Raw genomic sequence first — 16,430 nt, 5'->3', positions numbered from 1 at the left:
GCACTCCATCACTGTTGACTGTGCGATTCCATGTTTAGTGCATGCATGTTACTTGGATGAAACATAGAAATCACTGCTTTGATAACATAAAGGTCATTTTTAAAAAGGGTCGAATCTAACTCATTCACAGATGACCTTCATAAGAGCTGAGATGCTCAGGGACTTCTGGGTCACAGGGGATCCTGAGGGCTGGTAAGAAGAAAGCTATGTTAGAGGTGATAACAACAAATGCTCATGGGCCTCTCCACGGGGGTCACGGATTAGTATTGGAATGTTAGAAATCAAGCAAACAAACCAAACAAGTCCCATGGAATCTTTTCGAATTCATCTCATCATGATCTATCTGTATCAGGGTCCTACTATGCTCCTGTATTAGTCTGGGTACTTTAGAGAAACAAATCCACAGAAATTCATGTATAAGAGAAAGTTTTATATAAAGGTTAAGTGCGCATCAAGAAAACATCCCAACCCAGTGCTGCCCAAGCCCACAAGTCCAACATTAACCCATAAGTCCAACACCAATCCACAAAGTCCTCCTCCATCTCACAAAACAGACACAATGACGCTGACTTCAGGAGGAAAGTTGAGTCAGTGAATGTGTAAGCATTTCAGCCCTGGCAGGGGTCTCCACACGGCTGCTCCAGCACCCAGGGCTGCATCGGGGTAGGTCCATGTGGCTTCTCCTCAGGGATGTCTTGCAGGAAGTCAGCCTTGCCAGCTAAAGCAGGGAACTGGCTAAGGCAGCTGCACCCTGGTCTGACCACCACAAAGCAAGAGACCCGAGAACAAGAAAGGCAAGGTCACCAAGCCATTTATCCCTCTGCCCTTCAATTAATCCCACATGTGTTTATTGGCCAGGTTGGCTCAATAAACTACCTCAGCTCCACAGAATGTCTCTTCTCTTTTAACGTTTTCTAGTGAATCGGGTGAAGGTTTACAGTGTTCCATTCAACAGTTCACACACATTTTGTTTCCCGTCACCGATGGTCAGCTCCACTATGTGACGTCCCTTATCCCACATTCTCCCTGGGACTTCCATTCCCATGCTGCCTCTTCTCCAACATTGCCCTCGGGCACAGGCTGCCCTTTTGCTCTCAGACTGTTGATTCTAAGGAGTGTGTACCTCCCTAGTGTTATTGTTCCCCTTATAGACCTGTCTATTATGTGGCTGAAATCTGAGTCACAGGGTGAGTTCATTTCCAGACCTGCAGGGTGACTGAGAGTCATAGTCTCCGGGTGCCGCCAGCCTCAAGCTGACCAGTAAGCCCGGTCTTTTTGATTATTTCCCATTTTGTTCCACATCTGCTTCCCCAGTCTATCCAAGAACGTCTAACGCGATCCCTTCCAGAACCGTTGGTAACCGGGCACTATCTAGCTCTTCTAGTCTCAGGGTAGTGGAGGCGGGTGTTTGCATGAGGTGTTCATTAGACTAATTATTTCCATGCATCTTTTGTTCTCCTCGTTCTTCTTTACACAGAATGGGGGGAAGGGCAGGGGTTGCACTTTAGAGCACAGAGCTTCCAATAGCTGATCTTTGACAAGGAGATCAATAAGAGAACAACGAGGAGGGAAATAATGAGAATGTTCATTGATCGTGAAATATGGAACCGCAGGCACTGAACGGCTTGTATCTAGTTTGCTGAATGGGAAGCAACAATGAGAATACAATGCAATAGAATGACATGCACAAACCCAAACGGGCCAATGCCCAGCACAGCGAATAAAAGCAGACCGGTGCCAAATCACATCACTAGAAAGAGAGGCAAAACAAATATCTTGCAGACCGCTGGAAGGCAAAAGGGAAGCCACACCCAAAGCACAATGAATAAGAGAAATTTGCAATTTCTCAAGAGCAGCCCTGGGAAGATACAATGGCACTATGTTTTCAGTAGTCTTGCAGAGAATGATTTCCAGTCTGGCCAGTTGCTATCTAGTCAAATGACTTGTGGCAACCGTAGTGTGTGTGTGTGTGTGTGTGTGTGTGTGTGTGTGTGTGAGAGAGAGAGAGAGAGAGAGAGAGAGAGAGAGAGAGAGAGAGAGAGAGAGAGAATGACTGGTTCTTCAGAGGAGGACTGTTGAGTCTCACTTCCCAAACCCCTCTGGGTGGACTCGAACTTCCAACCCTTTGGTCATCAGCCAAGCACACTCCATGTGCACCCCCCAGCAACTCCATTTCCCACCTCCCTTTCTGTAAGTAACCCACTGTTGTGCAGGAAGTGAGGGAATACAAATGCATTCCAGTTTGTATTAAAGTGCGAATAAAAGCTGTTTTGTGTCAGAGTGCCAATTTCAAGATAGCGGCCATCTGTAGCTGGCGGGCGGGGTGACTCTGAAGTCAGACACAGGTATCTTGGACCGCTGCTTTCAGGCCGGCTGACATGCAGGCAGCATTGTGTCATTATTTCTTCCCCCAACCATCGCTCTCCTCATTTTTAAAATGGTCGCCATGCCACCCATTGCCACAGGACGATTGTGAGCAAAACAAATGCAGGTAACAAGGAAGGACAACGGGCTCACCAGAACTTGCTTCAGAGGCACCTCTGAGTGATGCCAACCTCCAGCCTTTGGCTTAGCAGCCAAGACATTAACCATGTGCTCCACACAGGGACACCAGAGACGCCAGTGGCAGGGAAGGGTGTTAATGCAGAAGGAGGGAGGGCAGGAGGAGTGTGGCAATTTTAACCGTGCATCCGTGCACAGAATGTCGACTTTACACGCTATGCATATATCTTAATGGAGACCGGTCAGCAGGATGGTGACCCTACCCTTCCCACCTTGCCATCTTGGTAGCCAGTAGCCATCTCTCCCCCAAAGAGAGCATAGTGCCGCTCCGCAGAGGTGGTCTAGCACTGTTCTTCCTAAGTAGGCCAGCTTCATGTCGGTCTGCACAGGTCAGAGCCAGACGTCTTACCTGTGTGATCATGGGCAAGATCTCATGGAATCTCTGCCACCCTGTTTTCTCATCGGAAAGATGATGGTGGCAAGATCTGCTGCGTCAGAGGAATGTGAAAATGACGCGAGCGGATGGAGAATAAACCCGGACTCTGACTCACGCTTAGGGCCCGCTCAATAACCAATACTGGTTATTACTGGTAAATGGAGATGCCCTGGCGTTTCATTTGACTAGTCTCATGTCCTTGTCTGCCCTTGAACTTCTGTAGATTCATTCTTTGCCCTTTCTTTTTTCTACTAGAAACCAAGCAGGGCCCTCGATTATTCCTTCGATGACTGTTGTACAAACACCTAGAATGACCATTTGAAGGGGGACACTCACGGTCTAGCACACTCTGGAGACCCCTGAAGACGGAAACGGGCCAGCATTGTCATCCCCTCGGTAAGTGTTGCCAATATTCCTGACGGGGAAATGGAAACGCAATCACGAATATGGCTCCATGAATAAACTCCTTAAGGGCTTGACTGACGAACCAGGGAGACTGGCTCATCGGTACACTTGAATATCAGAAAAACAGACACACCTGTCATAGAAGTGCAGCCAGAATACTCTGAAATCGAGATGGGCAAGCCTTCATCTCACATACAGTAGACATGTTATTAACAGGGAGCCGCCAGTCGCAGGGGAAGGGTATTGAGCTTGGTAAAGTGGAGGGGCAGCAGAAGACACTCGCTGTGAAGGATTGGCACTGTGACTGCAATAACGAGCTCAGATGTAGCAACACTTGGGAGGATGGCGCAGCACCAGGCACGGGGTCGCTTCTTGGTGGCATCGACTCAGTGGCAGTGAGTTTCTTAGTAACAGTATCCCAAAAGGCCAGGGTCACAGCCCTCATCGTGACCCTATAGAACATGCGTGTTTCCGAGATGGGAATGGAAAGCCTCATCTTTCTCCTTCGGAGCGGCTGGTGGTTTTGAACTGCTGACCGTGCAGTTAGCAGACCAAGGCATAATTCACTATGCCACCCAACAACACACTAATGGACATACGAAGGCGATGGAGACGAGATGCCTGCCCCCAGGAAGCTTTGCTCTCTTGTTCTGGTACATGCGTATGGAATTCCAACCCAGCAACCCATTCCCTGGTATCACAGCCCTGGCAGTGTAAACCCCTCTGGACTAGGAGGTGGTAGTCTAGGTTCCCCTGAAGCTCAGGGACCTTGAGCTGGCCCCTCAGCGACCCTACCTCTAAAGAGCATGGGCTTGACTAAGGAACCCCACGATTCCTTCAAGAACCAAACAAGCTTCTGATGAGAGAGAGAGAGAGAATCAAGGATGGAGGTTTGGGTAGGAGACATTTCATTCTGCGAGTCAATGGGGGCATTCAAGTGCTGACAGCAATAAATAGGGAAGTGGAAATAGGGTTAGAGGTCAGGGTGGAGGGAGCCACAGTTTCAGCAAAGTGAACTGATAGATATGAAAGCCAGACGGCCTGGGGTTAAAGCCCGGGGTCAAGGCGGGAAGTGCTGGCAGAGAACTCGGCAAGACAAGCAGATAATACCTACAAGCTTAGGGGGGGGAGGGGGGCAGGGAAGGGGCACCGGGGTCAAGTGATATGGTTTTCACAACAAGGGAGCCCCGGGCATGCTGGAAGGCTGAGAGAAGAAAAGTGTGTGTGTGTGTGTGTGTGTGTGTGTGTGTGTGTGTGTGTGTGTGTGTGTGATTCCTGTTCTAAAGGATGGGAGAGGGCTGGAGGTCGCCAGTGCAGAGAAAGAAGTGTGCTCAGAGAGAAGCAGGCTGGTGGAGGTTAGTCACCTCAGCAGCCTGGGGGCTCCTGCGGGAGGAGGGACAGTGACCCCACAGGATCAGAGCCTTCCCTAGGCACTGATATGTTGACTGAACGGTTTATCGGTTTATCGCTTTTCCTGGAGACAAAAGCTATCATTTCAAGGCTGCAACTCTCTCTCTCTCTCTCTCTCTCTCTCTCTCTCTCTCTCTCTCTCTCTCTCTCTCTCTCTCTCTCTCTCTCTCTCTCTCTCTCTCTCTCTCTCTCTCTCTCTCTCTCTCTCTCTCTCTCTCTGTGTGTGTAGGGGGAAGTTGTAGGAGAGGGTGTGGAGAATCTGTGATTCTCAAGTCCCTGCAAATGATTCCAATCCGCAGCCCAGTTTGAACCTCAGCCAGTCAGGCAACAAGGGTCCAGCACCCACTCCCTGCCTGGCTAACACGCTGCTCATTTAAAGGTTGAAGGTTTGAGTCCAACCAGGGGCATCTTGGATCAAAAAGCCCATCTATTTCTGAAATATCCATGGAAAACCCTATGGGGTGCAGTTCTACTCTGACACACATGGGGGCGCCAAGAGTCAGGCTGGACTTGATAGGAATGGCCATCAAGGTCCTAAGTTCGCCTGTAGAGGAGATGCGGCCCCACACCACAGCCTCAGGTAAGCTCCTGCAGGTACACTGCAAGGGGTGGCGTGGACCTAGAATCTGCAGTGTTTCCCTCCAGCCTGCTTTGTCCCTCTTTGGTAGGGACCCAGAGACAAGGCTCTCAGCCAGAACTGAAAGTGAAAGCCTGGTGGAGTCATTGTGTTTGAGAGCAAACTGGTGCTAAAAGGTGCTAAAAAGGATGATAAAGGAAATTCACACTTAGTCCAAACATCTGAAAGTAACAGTTTGTCTCACGGCCTGTAATTATTGTCAGGAAGCTTTAGAAACTGACTGAATTCCCCTCTCTGAGCTTTACCCTTTGCTTTGTTAGACAATTCCTATCTCCTTTAGCTTTAGAATGGTCCAATGAGGAAAGGTCAATGGTGATACAATGTATCCTTGCAGTGGACAATTAGGGCCCTCAGTGATGCTAATGGCTTGCACTCCATTGCTCTCAGGTTCAAACTCACCCCCTCAGAAAGATCTTGGTGATTGGCGGCCATTCCAATCACCACTGTGCATGGGAGTGCAGTTCCACTCTGTAACGCATGGGGGCTCCGCGAGGCGGAATGGACTCGATGGCACCTCACCACCACAGTAATGGACAATGGTGTAGCAACGGGCCTTGTTCAACATTCAGAATATTAAATTTAAAGCATTTCACCTATACCTTGTTGAGGTGCATTGACCAGGAATCGAACCCAGGTCTTCCACACGAAAGGCAAAATTCTACCACTAAAAAACCATAGACTCCACAAATGTTAGTTAGACTTTAATATTTCTTGTCGGGAGCCAGTGAATTTGGCTGACAGGGGTGATTAGCAAAGAGATTAGGACGTGATCACATGCAGTGTTCCCTTTCGAGTTTCAAATATGGGCCTTGCCCACCGTCCATGTTGGAAAAAAAGCAAGCAGATGAATACTCACGGTGTTGACAGAGTTGTGAGCCCCAAACCTGAACCGGTGGCTGGGAGACACACCAGGGCACCCCCTCCCCCCACCCCAGGCACAAGACACCCAGCCTGGGAGAGAAGCAGAGCCGGTGTCTGTGCCCTTCCTTTTCCGGTCCCTTTGCCGCTTTTGGAAGGAACCCAGGTCATGCAGGGGTTAAGGGGATGGCTGCTAACCCAAAGGCCCTTGGTTTGAACCTGCCCCTCAGTTCCATGGAGGAAGATGTGACCGTCTATTTCCATAAATATCTACCTCCTTGGAAGCTCCATGGGGCAGTTCACTGTCTCACGGAGCCACTATAAGCCAGATGTGATTAGATCACACTGGGGTGGGCTTTGCTTTTTTTTTCTTTCGTTTATACCTGTTCTTTCACCTCCCTGTATGATTCTTCGGCTGCCGTCTCTGCTGCATTTTAAGCAGGGATTTCTGGAAGCACGATCCACTCCAGCGATCCCCCAGTGGTAGAAAATCAGGTATCGGAGCAAGAGGATGTGTCAAGGTCCGGGACAGGTGGGGAGCTGGTGGGAACCATCGCAGTCTGTTTAGATCTGGCCACCCAGCAGCCCACTCACTAGGGCAGATCTGCTGTACCACCCCCACCCCCACCCCACCCCCACCCCCACTCCCACCCCCACCCCACCCCCACCCCACCCCCACTACCACCCCCACCCCCACCGCTGCATACAGCCAGGAGCCACTTGTCCTACTTCTTTCATTGGAGTCCACCTGGGTTACAGGACCTCACAGGGACAGGGCCCAGGGAGCAATGGTTCTGCCCAGGTGATCTCAATGCCAACCCTGTGTCCTCGGGCTTCTTCCCTGCTCTGTGTGCGTATGCGTGTGCGTGTGTGTGTGTGTAAGATGCTTTCAGTGTAACAATTAAACACAGTCAGAACAAACCTGGCTCCAACAGTGACTTTAAACCTCTTGCTTTGCACGTAGAGAACCCTCTGCAGGGCCCTGCTTGCCATGATGACAGATGACAGTGACCCAGACAGACGGAGGACACTCATTTGCTACAAATACCGAGAACATAAATATTGACTTAGGTACAAGCAATGGCCCCGGTGCCTTTCATGTGGCCAGGAGAGGGGAGTGAGTCATGCAGGTTGGTCCTGGGGCCAAGATGGGGCGAGGCAGGGAAGTTCTTTTTCTGGGGAGCAGCAGCTTAAGAGCCAGGAGTTCTGGGACAGTGGGGAGACTTGAAGGGGTACATGTGACCCAAGAGACTTGGGGGTGTGTGGGGGAAACTGGTGGGCACCAGGGGGAATAGGAGGCCCCAAGCTCGGAGGGCAGATCTGTCCTCACCAGCTGATACCAGGAGGGGGCTCTGAGTCCCTGCCCTGTTGGAAACAAGTGGAACCACAGCCTTGTTCTCAGAGGACCACGGATGGGAGGAGGCAGGAGAGTGACCACTTGGGCAAAGAAGAGAGTCCCAATGAGGCCTTGGACCCTGAGTGCCACCACTACTGAGGGAATCCATACTCCCAGGAAGGGGGCCCTGAGGTTGGGTGAGGCTGCCGATGGCGTCTTCTCCCAACACAGGTCCTCCCACCAGCCACACCCTAGCCCCCTACGTGCCTGGACTCCGTCTTAGCCACAGATCCCCAGGGAGACTTTATTGGAGACCAGTCCTGTCAGGTGGATGGGTACCACAGAGGATGTTTGAGTCACTGGAGCTACACACACAAATTGGGATCTTGGGGTTGGGGGCAAGAAGCTCCAGGATACCTGTATCTACCTCCTCATCTCTTCCAGCTGCTTGGACAACAGAGAACCGTTCCTCCTGTGGTTTTTTCTGCTCCTTCAACCACTTCCCTGTGCCAGCAGGCTTGCTGCTGGTCCAGTGATTACATTGTGGGCTGCTAACTGCAATGGCAGCAGTTCAAATCCACCCGCTGCTCCACAGAGAAAGAAGGGTTTTCTGCATTCCTAAAAGAGTTACAGTCTCTCAATGAAGCCCACATGGAAGAAGCACACTAGCCTGTGCAATCACGAGGTGCCAAAGGGACCAGGTATAAGGCATCATCATAAAAAAAAAGAATATAGTGAATGAAGGGGGAAGTGCAGAGTGGAGACCCAAGGCCCATTTGACAGCCACTGGAGATCTCCTCACAGAGGGGTTTAGGAGAGGAGACGGGTCAGTCAGGGTGCGATGTAATACCGATGAAGAACACAGCTTTCCCCCAGATCCTGGATGCTTCCTCCCCCCGACTACCATGATCCAAATTCTACCTTGCAGGACTGGATAGGGCAGAGGTTGTACATTGGTGCATATGGGAGCTGGAGGCACAGGGAATCCAGGGTGGACGATACCTTCAGGACCAGGGGTGTGAGGGGCGATGCTGGGAGAGTGGAGGGTGAGTGGGTTGGAAAGGGGAAACTGATTACAAGGATCCACATGTGACCTCCGCCCTGGGAGATGGACGGCAGAGAAGGGGGGGAAGGGAGACTCCCGATAGGACAAGATATGACAAAATAACAATCTATAAATTATCAAGGGCTCATGAGGGAGGGGGGAGCAGGGAGGGAGGAGGAAAAAAAAGAGGACCTGATGCAAAGGGCTTAAGTGGAGAGCAAATGCTTTGAAAATGATTAGGGCAAAGAACATACGGATGTGGTTTACACAATTGATGTATGTATATGTATGGATTGTGATAAGAGTTGTATGAGCCCCCAATAAAATGTTAAAAAAAAAAAAAGAGTTACAGTCTCTGAAGCCCACAGGGGCGTCCGATGGGTGGCTCTGGGCCGGCTGTTGATTTGTTTGTCGGTGGTGCTGTGCTTTATTTTCAAAGTAGCTGTTTCTTTTAACTATATCAAGTACCACGATGGCATGCACGACATCATTTAAAAATCATGTTATTGGGGCGCTGACAGTTCTTATAACAATCCATACATCAATTCTATCAAGCGCATTTGTACATGTGTTGCCATCATTATTTTCTAGACATTTACTTTCTATTTGAGCCCTGGATATCAGCTCCTCTTTATTCCCTCCTCTCCACCCCTACCTCCCATCCTCATGAACCCTTGATAAATTATACGTTATTATTATTATTTTCATATCTTACAACAACCTCTGTCTCCCTTCATCCACATTTCTGTCATCCGTCCCCCTTGGGCGGTTGAGGTGGTGGTGTTTTTGTTCAAGGGCAGCTAAGCAAAAGGGAAGCCAGGAGCCTCTGGTCCTCGGGAAGAGGAAGAGGCCCCGAGTCGCCTGTGAGCCAGGCCCAACCTGCAGACACCGCTTCTGTCCAGTGGGCTCAGGATTGGAGGCTGGATGGGGGCCGGGGGCGGGACAGGTGATGGCTTCCTGGAGTCGGAGCAATGAGCACCTTCGCGGGCAGAGCCCAGTGTCAGAATCACCGTGTCCTGGGCATGGGTTCGGAACGGGCTTAGGAAGAGCTGGTAGGTTTGATCATTTCTGTGGCTGCTTAAGGCAGTTGCCCTGCCAGCTGCCCTGTGCCATGTAAATGCGGCTTCTCTATATATTGGGCTGGGGTGTCATACCAGGAAGTCCAGGGGGGACATCTGCAGGAGACTGAGTAGCACAACAGGACAATAGTAAGAACCCAATCTAATGTAGAATGGACCTGTGCTGAGGAAGCCCTTGAAGGAGCCCTAGTGGCACTGGGGTTACACATTGGACTGGCATCTGCAAGGCCAGCAGTTCAAAACCACCAGCTACTCCTCACAGTAACCACAGCTTTATTAGCGCTTGCTCCACATGTCACACAATTCAGTCAATTTTAGAACACCTTTCTTCTTCCTTGGGCTCATCGTGTTATTCAAGGAGTTTTTGTGGTTCTAAGTGTGGCAAAAATATATACCACACAACACTCTCTAATCCAACCTACGTTACATGTATAATTCAGTACGCTTCATGCTGTACATCCCTCATTGATGTCCTTTTCCAAGTTACTCCGCCACCAAGAACTCAGTGCCCCCAAGCAACAGCTCTTCCTCCTTCATCCATGGTCACCATCCGTCAAGTTTGGGTTCTTTCTTTTTATTATTTTTCTTGCTATAGGGTTCATGTATCATCCACTTCCATGGTTAAATTGCTTTTAAAATGAGCTGTATATACATCGGTTCTATTGCTCCCTCCCCGCTCCTGAATTCATTGTTTGCTCTCTAACTTCCCTCATCCCCCTCACCTCCGACCCCCCCACCCCCTGTAACCCCGGCATTAGCTATTCTCTCTATGCATCTACTCCCTCTGTGCGCCACAAACTGGGAAACCCAGCAGAAACAATGAAGAACAAAAACTAAATGGCAAGAAGGAAATCATAGTAATGACAATCTAAAGATAAAAACAGATACAGAGTAAGGGCCGCTCTTCATTTTTGTCCTACCGCTTCCCTTCCCAGGAGCCCTGGTGGCGCAGTGGGTTGAACATTGGGTCCATGGCCACAGGGTCAGTGGTTCAAACCCATCAGCAGCAACGTGGAAGAAAGATGAGACTCTCTGCTCCCATAAAGGTTTACCTCTGGGCAGTCCTGCCCTGTCCTACAGGGTGGCTGAGAGTCTGAGGTGAGTTTCATGTCCTTTCTCAACGCTACTAAACCGGGAAAGAAAGGCAAAGAACCCCACCCCATCCCAGGGTGGGGAGCCCCCCTAGCGGTCCCATGGACCCACTCATTATAGCCCCAGGTCCTTGATGAAGAAGGCTGGGGCAGGTTGTGGAGTGGGCCCACAAGGCACAGCTTTCCCTAGGTACCTAATCACCCAATTTAGGTGAGCTTTCCTGTGTTTGGTCTCAGCCTAGCATGGAATCTAGGTGGCTGCTGCATTTAAATCCACTTCGCTTTGCAGCGGTTCTCAACCTTCCTAAGGCCTCCACCCTTTCATACAGTTCCTCATGTTGTGGTGACACCCCCAATCTTAATTTTATTTTTGTTGCTACTTCATCACGGTCATTTAGCTATTGCTATGAATCGGGTGACTCCTGTGAAAGGATTGGTCCACCCCTAAAGGGGTCGCGACCCACAGGTTGAGAACCACTGGCTTAGCGGCTTACAGTGGGAAGCCTTCCTCCAGTCAATGTTAGAATGCACTATGTTGTTGTTGGGTGGTGCCTAATCTCGTCCAACCCACATTAGCTTCATGCAACAGAGCTGGACTGCTTCATCAGGATGCTGTTTTCAGAGAAGGGCTGTCATCTTTACAGAAGCAGAGTGCCTTTCTCCCATAGAGAAGCTGGGTGGGTTTGAACCACCAACCTTTGGGTTAGCAGCCCCAGGAGGCATCACCCAAACCCAGCCCCAGCCCAATCCACTGTCCTCGGGTCAAATCGACTCCTCAGAGTGTCTGAGACTATAACTTTTTAAGGAAACAGACAACCTCCTCTTTCTCCCAAGGAGCAGCTGATGGATTTGAACCACCAACCCTTTGGGTAGCATGCCAACGTTTAACCCACTGCACAATCAGCACTCCTTTTCACGCCCCTGCCCCAAGGTTCCTTAACCTTTCCTACCTAGCTAGAATAGGCAAGTTGGTGTGTTCTTACTCGACATCGGAACAGAATGGAGAACCTCAAAACGGACCAGCACAAATATGCCCAGCAAGTTTTTGGCCAAGGCACAAAAGCCCTGGTCATTGGAGGAAAGATAGTCTTGTCAACAAGTGGTGCTGGAGCAATTGGACAAAACAAAAAATGAACCCCAATCTAAACCTCACACTAGACATCAAATTCATTCAAAGTGAACCATGGATTTAAGTGTAAAAGATAAAACCATAAAACCTTTAGATGAAAACATAGGAGGAAAACTTCTAAATTTAGGGCTAAACGAAGAGTCTTTAGACATGAAGCCACAAGTGCGATCAATCCACTTAATTATAAAGCACATCGGATTTTCCTCTCAATTAAAAACGTTTGCGCATCAAAGGACATTGTGGTCGTCACCTAATCTGGCGTCAATTAAAGGATTAAGAGCATAGGGGTGGAGACAGCCAATGAGACTTCTGTGGGCATGGCCGTCTCCGGAGGATTCTGGGAAATCTGGTACTTTCTTTTTGGAGGCAGAAGACACCACCTCTCTCTCTGCTATTTCCTGAGAGACATTGCAGAAGACAAACCACATGGACGTAACCAGACCTCGGAGAAGCCACAGAGACCACTGCCAGCGCTGAGATGTTTCCAATGACACTGGTTCCAAAGACTTTCTACCCACTAGCCTGTGATCTTCAACATTCGGCGTCACTGCATGTGTTTCGTGAGCCTGAAGAGGAACTTATAGATTGGTATCGAACATATGGGCTAACATCGGACTTATGGACTTGATCTGGACTGGGCTGGGATGTTTTCTCAGTGTTCAATTACTCTTCTTTATAAACCTCTCCCTATACCTCTGTGTGTTTATGAAGTTGTTTCTCTAGTTTACCCAGACGAACACAGACATCATCAAGGAAGTGAAAAGACGACCTACAGAAATGGAGACAATATTTGCAAATCGTTGATCTCGTGTGGATGGTTTTATATTCAGGGTAGATCAAGAACACCTGCCGCAAAGGACTTAACTAGACAAGTCTCCAGAGAAGATCTGCAAATAACCAGAAGGCACATGAAATGACGGGCAATGTAATGAGTTTTTAGGAAAATGCAAATCAAAACCACAAGGAGATGACACCTGTGAGGATGGCTTCTGTGGAGACTCATTGTGAGTGGGTCAAGGTTTACAGAATGAGCCAGTGTCTCATACTACAATGCATCTACGTCTTTGTTTCATCTCACCGGGGGGTCCTATTCCCATGCCTCCTACTTCCTGAGTCCTTCTCAACCTGCTGCTCTGTTGATGTGAAATTGTTGACGATTCTAAGGTGTGCCTACCTCACTAGTGTAACTGTTCCCTTTACGCCCCTGTCTGTGCTTGGCTAACGGAGCCATGGGGCATCATGGGCTGTGCACAGAGCTGCTAACTGCAAGGTCAGAGGTTCCAACCTACCGATCGCAGTGCAGAAGAAAGCTGAAGCGGTTTGGTCCCATACAGATGTAAAGTCTTGCGAAGCCAAAGCGGGCAGGTCTCATCTGTCCCTAGGGTCACAGTGGGTCGAAATGGGCTCTAGGGCAGTGGGTTGTTGTTTGGCTGAAAAATCAAGTCACTGAGTGAGCTCAGTTCCAAAGGGAACCAAGGGTCATGGTCTTGGGTGTTCCTCCAGTTCTTATCCAGCCAGGAAGCCTGGAGCCTTGATGACTTTGAGTTTTAGTTGCACCTGTTTCTTCCACCCTCCCCAGGACCTTCTGCCGCCACCCCTTTCAGAGCATTTGCTGCTGGATAGCCAGGCACCATCGAGTGCTGGTTTCCGGGTCAGTCCATTGCCCAATTGTTTCCATATGTCTTCCAATTTTCCTAACTCCTTTTTCCTCATGGGAGAGACCAACAGTTGAAACCGATGGGGCTGCTCAAGAGCTTTGAAGACCCCAGCTGCTACTCCCCAGCGTGGGGCACAAAACATTGTCCATGTGAATGCCCTTGTCCTTATGTCGCTGGATCTTGGGGTCCCACAGACTGTGACCGGAGGTGGGAATGGAAGATGGTGCAGTTGCCCTGGAAAAGCTCAGTGGTCCCTGAAGAAGTTAAACATAATTGCCATGTGCTCATTAGGTGCCAGGGGTCCCGTCTGACCCACGGCGACCATCTGGAACTCGGCAGAATGGCCCACAGGGTTCTGGAGGCTGCACTCTTTACGGTACGGGAGCTGACCTTTCAGTAAACAGCCAAGTGCTTAACCGGGGTGCCACTAAGGTTCCAATAACTATCCTAGGCTTCAGCAATCTCCTCCTATGTGAACCCCAAGACTGGAAAGCAGGGACAGATACACGGACCCCGCCCTGCATGAGGCATTTTCATAATAACAAAGAAGTGGAAACAGTTCAAGTGCCCATCAACAGGTAAAGAATTTTTTGCGTTTTAATTTAATTTTTAGTATTAATTGGAAGTTAATACATATATCATATCATTTGAAACTTTTAGATAAATCATTTTATTGGGGGCTATTACAGCTCTAATAACAATCCACCCATCCACCCACCCACCCACCCATCCACCCATCCATCCATCCATCCATCCATCGTATCAAGCACATTTGTACATAGGTTGCCATCATCCTTTTAAAAACATTTTCTTTAAAAAAAAAACCCAAAACATTTTCTTTCTACTTGAGTCCTTGGTGTCAGCTCATTTTTTCCATTCCTCACCCACCCTTCCACCCTCATGAACCCTTGATAAATTATTATTATTTTCATATCTTACACCGACTGCTGTGTCCCTTCATCCACGGCATCCCCTTGGGGAAGGGGTGTTATACATTGGTCATTGTGATCGCTTCCTTCCCCCCTCCCACCTTGCCCCTACCCTCATGATGTCCCTAATCCCATTACTGTTCCTGGAGGCTTTATCTGTCCTGGGTTCCAAGTGTCAAGAGCTCTTACCTGTACCAGTGTACATGCTGTGGTCTAGCTGGATTTATAAGATAGAATTGGGGTCATGAGAGTATGGAGGAAGAAGCGCTAAAGAACAAGAGGAATGTTGTATGTTTTGTCAATGCTATACTTCACCCTAGCTGGCTCATCTCTTTCTTGTGTCCCTTTTGTGAGGGGATGTTCAATTGTCTACAGATGGGTTTTTTTCCCCCTTGCCTTTATTTATTTTAATAATTTTACAGATGGATTTTGGGTCTCCACTCTGATCGACTTCCTTCGCATCAATACGATTGTTGGTTTTGGGTCTTCTGATGCCAGATACTTGATCCTGTTTCACACAGGCTGGTGTGCTTCTTCCATGTGTCCTTTGTTGCTTTCCAGTTAGATGGCTACTAGTTTATCTTTAAGCCTTTAAGACCCAGACGCTATATCTTTTGATAGCCTGGCACCATCAGTTTTCTTCTCCACATTTGCTTATGCACCCATTTGTCTTCAGTGATCGTGTCAGGAGGGTGAGCATCACAGAATGCCAGGTGTTGCTCTGACACCCCCAGGATCTCTACATCCTCCTAGTTGTTGAGGACTAATTCCCTAGTTGTTCCCCTGTCTATGGCACTGTTTGCTCACTGCTCCCTTCCCCTAGTCAAGAATTTTCTAAGCATGTGTGTGTACACAGGCATATCCCATTTTATTGTATCTCACTTGAATGCACTTTGCAGATAGGGTGTTTTTCACAAATGGAAGGTTGGTGGCAACCCTTATGGGAGTATGTCTACTGGCACCATTTTACCCACAGTGGGCTCAGTGTGTGTCTCTGTGTCACGTTTTGGTAATTCTCACAGTATTCCACACTACTTCATGGTGCTCTCCCATACTTGAGGAGCAGGGCGGTGTTGGAGAGTGAAAATCCTGTGGACTGTCTAAAGGACAAACAGATCTGTCTGGGAAGAATCAGGCCAGAATGTTCCTTCAAGGTGTGATAGTCTGGATACTTTACACAAATCCACAGAAACTCATGAATAAGAGAGAGTTTTATATAAAGGATAAGTGCACATGAAGAAAACATCCCAACCCAGAGCTGCTCGAGCCAAGTCCAACATTAACCCATATGTCCACCACCAATCCACAAAATCCTCCTCCATCTCAAAACACACACAATGATGCCAACTGCAGGAGGAAAGCCGAGTCAGTGAATGTGTAAGCATCTCAGTGCTGGCAGGGGTCACCACACAGCCACTCCAGCACCCAGGGCTGCATCAGGGTAGGCCCATGTGGTTTCTCCTCAGGGATGTCTTGCAGGAAGTGAGCCTTTCCAGTTGAAGCAGGGAACTGGCTAAGGCAGCTGCACCCTGGTGCGACCAAAAAGCAAGACACCCAAGAGCTAGAAAAGGCAAGGCTCACCAAGCCATTTATCCCTCCACCCTTCAATTAACTCCACGTGTGTGTATCGGCCAGGTTGACACAATAAACTCACTTCCTCACAAGGCAAGGATGGCGAAAGACTTTCTCATGTTCTTTGGACATGCTGTCAGGAGAGCCTGGTACCTGGAGAAGGACATCGTGTTTGGTAAAGTGGAGGAACCACTGAAGATGAAGGCCCTTCATGAGAAGGACTGGCACAGTGGCAGGAACTGTGAGCTGGAACATGGGAACCACGTGAGGCTGACACAGGACCGGCAGTGTTGTTTTCTGTGGTCACAGGGCTGCTATGAGACAGAACTGACTTGACGGCACC

The 16,430-nt window shown here is 49.1% G+C and overlaps 1 long non-coding RNA gene across 1 annotated transcript in view; it reads left to right on the top strand.

Moving 5' to 3' along the window:
• Nucleotides 1–16,430, top strand: part of LOC142450393 (uncharacterized) — a 59,049-nt gene that overhangs the window by 10,432 nt on the left and 32,187 nt on the right. Inside the window, exon 2 of the long non-coding RNA XR_012784934.1 lies at nucleotides 3,194–3,334. This is a non-coding gene — a long non-coding RNA (uncharacterized LOC142450393). The remainder of the gene's footprint in view (nucleotides 1–3,193; nucleotides 3,335–16,430) is intronic.

This window comes from Tenrec ecaudatus, chromosome 6, assembly GCF_050624435.1.
Source record: "Tenrec ecaudatus isolate mTenEca1 chromosome 6, mTenEca1.hap1, whole genome shotgun sequence".
In the NCBI taxonomy this organism is placed as follows: domain Eukaryota; kingdom Metazoa; phylum Chordata; class Mammalia; order Afrosoricida; family Tenrecidae; genus Tenrec; species Tenrec ecaudatus.
Note: the sequence above shows the minus strand (reverse complement) of the source record. Positions and strands in the feature narration are given on the sequence as shown.